Here is a 6,895-nt window from a genome sequence, read left to right on the forward strand (position 1 = left end):
ATATTGCTAAAAATCCAAAACCCTGGACCGTCGGCAGTTGGGCGTCGAGAAGACTAGATTAACCGCTTGCTGTCAGTATGTATAGAGTTGTCGTTCGTGTCTCTTTCAGTGTATTTAGATGACGCTACACTAAAAATGAGTTCCATTACGAAAAACTTTTGAGGTTTTCTATAATTTACTTTTACTTTGAACGAAATCTAATATTCAAAATAAGATTACTTTATCATGACATTTACTTACATTTCAAATTATAAAAATTAGATCAATTCATGAGAAAATAACATGAACTATTTGTGGCAGATGTGTATGCATGTATTCTGTTGAATATCATCAGAGTAAGTTGTTCGTCATAGTAGCCTCGCTTTCGGCTCTATATAATCAACACAATTTACTGCGCATGTTAAATGCGTGATGTCCATTGGAGATTGAACATAGGTCTACTCCCGAAACATGAACGTGTTTAAAAAAATCTACTCCATATTTTAAAATTGCATTGAATAAATAAAATTTTATGAAGTCTTATTTTTCATTAAAACACCATGGAGTGTTCCTATGTAATTTTAAATACATATTTTTAGCAAATGAAATTCTTTGCCCCATTCATAATCAATAAGAAGTCATTTTATCTAACATCGCCAATGCACTGGAACATTAAAAGTTAAACCTTTATTTTAAAAAAAAGGAAAATTTGTAAAATCTATACAGCTTAGGCAAAAATTAAAAACTGCTAAGATACAAATGAAACAAAAACTAATAATATTTTTGAGAGGCATTGACCTCTTGAAAATAACTACAGGCACGTAGGATATGCATGACCCACTCCCTCTTTTCTATTTTTTTTCCTTGCTTAAGCCGGGGATGAGTACACTTTTTCTCATTTTTGTATTTTATCTCCACCTTATATTTTTGTATTTTAATTCCACTTTATATGCAATTGATTTAATCGAAATATTTACAAATTAGAGACACATAACAAATTAAATCAAATTCTTAAAAGGAAGAAGAATGAGTTTCAAATTTATTGATGTCTGCATATTCCATGATTTCCTTCGCTTTAGATACACTGTAAAAAATAAGTGTTTTATAAATAAACACCATATTGCAACAGATAATAAACACTTCAACATGTTTAAAATTTAAACACCTCAAGAAGTGTTTAAGAAATAAACACGTTAGAATGTTTAAATTCTAAACACATAATGTTTAATATTCAACACTTTAAAAACACAAAATGTTTAAAAATTAAACACTTAATAAACACTTAGAGTTTACTAAATAAACACCGTGAGTGTTTAAAATTTAAACATTTCATGTTTAATAAATAAACGTGTTCAACCTAAACACTTTAACGCTTAAACATGTTTATTCGATGCAACAGATAATAATCACTTAAACATGTTTATAGGTCAATTTTTAAACACTTCAACGTGTTTATTTTACAAAATAAATAAAAACTTAAACGTGTTTATAAGTTTTTCACATTTTTATTTGAAACAAATATAAATCAGTACAAAACACACTGTGGTTGATAATGAATATGTTGTACATAAAGCTTTTTTTATATTAATAAATAATTCAATGTTGATTGAGGGTTCAAACTTTATAAACAACTGAAACATTAAATAACACATTCACCAACACATGGATACATTATTCAATTTTAGTTGAAAAAATAGAATTCTAAAAATAAACTAGCATGAACATGTTAAACCTGTCGGGAGGGGGGAGGCCTTTGAAATACGAAAAAAATACATTATCGCTTAATGAAATGAAATGTTTTTTTTTTCTAGATCATCCTTTACATCTTTTTTAAAAAAATAAAAGAAGCAAAATGACGAATAAATATGATGCAAAAAAACTGAAAATAATAATTTGTTGTCTGGGTACAGCATGTATAATATGTACTTGTATTACACTCATAAATCTAGTTGTAAATGTTACAACTTTATACTTTCACAAATATTCAGATTTTTAACCAAATGAATAAAATTTCCAGTTTTGACTTGTAAAGGACTAATTCTTGCTACTAAACAAGAGCTGCAGGGGTATCACTCACTTAATATCCATATCATTTTCTAACTGAGTTAAACAGTCAAGCTCCTCTGGTTGTGGGTAAAATTCAGGTTCTTCTACAAAGGATAATGATCTCCAGTTTTCCATTCTCCAAAACTGTTTTCACCCGAAGTAGTTCTAATTCCTCCATATCCTGAAAGATGAATGGAAAAATAATCACTATGCAAATTCAGATAATTATCTGTAAAAGAATACATGAGGATTGTAAAAAAAAATACATACTGAGAAACAATTTTGGAATAAAAATCTGCAATTCAAATACCTGTAAATCATACATGTATAAGCGTACAATCTGTACACTAAAAAAATTAAATGTTCATGTACCTGTAGGAGCAGCCCAACAGCAAAAATTAAGAGAGGGGGGGGGTTACCTTGTCCCAAGGTATTTTCTATCATGTACATATCACACTCCCTCAAAAAAGTAAAGTTTCCTTAAAGAATACATGTATGTACACGGGCTGGAGATGAAATTATTGTTGGCAGATGCGCTAACTGCAGATCTGTAGCTTAATAGTTTTATGTATTATATAGTTATTGGTCAAAGGCAAATACATAAAACCATAACGCTACAGATCTGCAGCTAGTACATGTGTACAGTGTGGTATAGTGTGCATGTTAAGGAGCATAAATATTAGCATGGGTAGGTTCCTAATTGGAATATTTTCATTTATCAAGAACCAATGGTCTGTGTGTTGGGGGGGGTTCTTTTTCTTTTACTGTAAGACTCACCTCTCAAGGTTAAGTATGATCTTTGTTTAAATCCCTTTCCTTTAACAAGTAATGTTTTCTTCTCAGGATTCACAGTAACAGATGAATGTCCCTGCAAAAATCAGATATCAAGACTACATAAGCATTTTATATGTCTACCTAGAGCTGCGCATAGCCGGATTGCACTCAGACGATTACTAACTATAGGAAAGAATCCTGCATTTCATAAATGAAAAGCATTTAAGATCTCTAATGTATTTAACATTCTTTTTAAAGAGATTTTATGTAATGAAATGTATAAATACCTCCTATTTCCTGGCTAGATATGGTGTTTCTTGTCAGTATGTGCGTGATTCTGCATCTTCTGCGTTCAAATGGCATGTTATGACATAATCAACTGCGTCATTTTCTATCATAACGAATTAAACACTGGTGTTTAATTTGCAATTTCTATATAAATACCATGTGTTTAATTTATAAATATATATGGGTAAGAAATGAACACTCTTGTCAAACACCGGTGATTAAAATATTGATACAATTATAGAAAATATCATAATATTTGTCTCTATTTCCTCTTTAACAGTTTCTGAAAATTTTGAAATTTTGGCACAAAATTATTACCAATTAATGTTAATTGTGAATGCGTTTGGTATGATCTAAAGTCAACATATTCCTTGCTATTCGTATTTTTTTCTGTGTCGATAAATATCTAATATTATGTGCGGAATTACTTCATAAATTAAGACATTGTAAAATGACAAATTCATACAGCAAATACTAAGAAGCAACACATAATTTATTTTTTGATTTGATGCATATGAACATTACGTGTTTAAGACGGATGATTAAACACCCTACTTATTGAACACCTGTTTAAACATCAGTGTTTATATATAAAACGCTTGTGTTTTGTTTTTAAACCTACTATGTTTAATTGTAAAACACGACTGTTTAAAAATTAAACACAAGTTAAACATCATTTTTTACAGTGTAGTGATCAAGTAAGGGAGACGACGAGAATAAAACAAATTGCAAGCATATCTTTTATGTATCAGTCGAAAACGAAATACATGTATCTAGAGAACAGCGTAGAGATAGAAGGAAACATAATTGATAACATGCAATACGAATTAAAAATCCAAAAATAGGAAAACACCACATTACCAATTAAACGAAAGGTGGAGGGGGATTCGATACCCCCATTGCCTGTTTAAGTAACGACATACGTTGTTACAGATGTAGAACTTTAAATGTACATATTTTATATGCTACATACATATAGAATGTCGTCCCATTTACTCCTCTAAAATTTCCCTGTACGTTTTTTCTCTATTATTACACGTTTGAGCACAATATAAAACCAAGTTAAGTTTTATTAAATTTAATCGTTGCCTCCATGTAAACTTTAATAAAAACATTTTCAATATATACACTGAATGCATAAATACTTTTATTTATACTCGGGACGATATTTGGCGGAATTTCATTCATATACGAAGTTATTGCTAATTTTAGAGCCTTGCTGAATTTTCTAAAGAAAAAATATAAACAAAACGTAAAAACATATTTCTGGGGGTTGATGGTTGGATTTGGGTTTAAGTCTTTGACTTCTATATTACCTTCATACCTTATCACAGATCTGCGATTTTAAAGGGGGTGTCTGCCTTTTCATGAAGGGAATGCAAGGTCACTTTTATTTTGCAAATATGCGGCGAGAATCCGTGCGTGAAGATAATAAAACAAAAAGAAAAGAAACGGTAAGAAATCAACAGTGCAGAGGAATTTTGTTAAATTTTCAGAGAATGGGCATCAAAGGTAGAGAAATCATATGGGTAATTTTCATGGTATGTTTCGGACACTTTTAAAAGCCCTACTTACCCTCGACCTACGTTAAAAGATATGTTGACGTCATACTATCTATAGCAAATAAAAACAGGGCAGAAAAAGAATGCTGGATGCAGTTCTAAATATTTAAATCTTTGGGTACCAATATATTTCATTTGCAATTAAGAAAAGTTTAATCTTCGCTATGTTGCCAGGCGGGGGTATCAGTGTTTCACAAACAAACATAATTTTTTTCATGTAACATTTGATTGCGAAAGGATAGCTAAGGGCTTTTATATTTGACATGTGCATTATCCGTGACAGGATATTTTAGAATACATTTCGTCAGCCAGTCTGTTCATCTGCCACGAGAACTTTAAACTTGATAATAACTGAAGAATGAGTTGAAATAGGACCTTTATATTTCACATGTGCATTATTTGTGAGAAGTGATTGTTAAATATACTGTTGTTTTTTTTTTACCCTTTGACATTGATCTTGAAGCTAGACCTGCTTAAAAACATTTTTGGTAAATACGAACTTGCTTTATTAGAATACATGAAGAACTCAAAATGCGTTAAAATTGCCATAGGGACCTTTGTTCATGGGAACTCTCGTATAATTGTTGAACAATAATAAACAAATTGACTTTCCTGAACCATTTTTTTCACTACATCTACTTCTTTTGCTTTTTTAAAGACACAAACCTTAAAACCTCAATTTATTTTTTTCTGTTAATCCCAGTTGGGACGTCAAATACAAGTAAAGACATTTGTCAGGAACCAGATCAGAAGACGAAGGTGGGATCTAAACTTTAGGCAGATGATCTACTTATATATCACCTGACCAGCGATGGGTAACATATATGTATCATGAGGGCTGAAAATATCAGCATCACAAAATTTCTATAAGAAAATATCGCACTGCATCATTATCAAATAAACATCAGCTTCTTGAGTTCCTAGCTAAATGTAGCTTGTTCTAAAAAAAAATCTCAAAATATTCAATTCATCACGATCCCCATTTAAATATTTTTTTTACTGTTTGAGAGGAAAATTATACAATTGTACTATGTCACAAAAATCTAATACTTCTAGCTTGTTATGTGTTAAAAAAAAATCTTGAAGTCGTGTTTAATAAGTAAATTTGTTCGATGTCCGCTTCTTCTACCCCATACACTCATTTTAATGAGATTCATTGGAGCTGATTAAGGACTTCAACCCACCTTATTTATATGACTTTACTATGTCATGAACAGCGGCTGTCAATGAATATAATATTTTAAATGGATATATACATTGGAAGAGATCGGCGCTTGATTGTACCAGCATATTTTGCTTTTGGGATTTCAAAATCAACAACACATGATCAATGTCATTTTTAACGTGATTGATATTTTCATACCTTGTCTACAAATCGACATTAACTGTACATTCATTTTCTCTCGGAATCTCTTTTGACATTAAAAGACAAGTTCTCTGAATGCATTTTATTTCTTTGTAGCCAGTTTCTTAGGTCTTACCAGTATTTTTCTGGGACAAACAATTATACAATTGTAGAATGTTGAATAATGAAACCCCTCCCCCTTTTGAAGTCATTTTTAAGGCCTTAATTTATTTGGAAACTTCATGTAAAATTTAAGATAAAATTTCATACAACTTCCAGAATGAAGTAAAAATTTCATAACTTATAAAACAACTGTGTCCCAACACACCCCTGAATTAGAGACGTACAACACACTGGGGGCGATAACTCTTGCAATTTCAATTAAACGTTTGACGTGATGTCAAATTTAACGTCAAAAATAAAGCGTCACAATGACGATTAAACGATCCCGATGTATATCAATCATAAAAAAAATTAGATATGGGGTTTGGTTGTGATTATGAGTACCATACTCAATCCATAAGTTTTTTTTTAATTAACCCGATAAAACTCAGTGAAAAGCAAGACATATAATACCATCCCTTAATGTGTTTATTTCATTTTATATACAATAAATTGAATTCTTGATCAAAGTGCAGCATTTTGTTTAGCCTATTCTGAAAATTTTATTTTACATTGCCGAAATTATCATTGTGTACAATTGTCTATATAACATTCCGATTAACGGATTTTTTTTTTCTTCTTAAATTAAATAGAACAGCTATAAACAAACAAAAAAATTTGGACTCTGTAAAATCGATGTTGTTGTCAAACCCTTACTAATCAAAAAGGAACAACTCTGAAAATGTAGGAGATTTTTGTTTTCCTCCCTTTATTCACGATTTTCCGCATACACAGAATC

The 6,895-nt window shown here is 30.6% G+C and overlaps 1 long non-coding RNA gene across 1 annotated transcript; it reads right to left on the reverse strand.

Moving 5' to 3' along the window:
• Positions 1-1,832: 1,832 nt before the first annotated feature.
• Positions 1,833-3,262, reverse strand: LOC134265958 (uncharacterized). Its single transcript, XR_009991872.1, has 3 exons — positions 3,087-3,262; positions 2,803-2,893; positions 1,833-2,206 (listed from the first exon to the last, which is right to left on the reverse strand). It is a non-coding gene; the product is annotated as an uncharacterized LOC134265958 (long non-coding RNA).
• Positions 3,263-6,895: the final 3,633 nt, after the last annotated feature.

This window comes from Saccostrea cucullata, unplaced genomic scaffold (assembly GCF_032062105.1).
Source record: "Saccostrea cucullata isolate Sc308-1 unplaced genomic scaffold, CSIRO_AGI_Scuc_v1 ctg1694, whole genome shotgun sequence".
NCBI classification, from domain to species: Eukaryota; Metazoa; Mollusca; class Bivalvia; order Ostreida; family Ostreidae; genus Saccostrea; species Saccostrea cuccullata.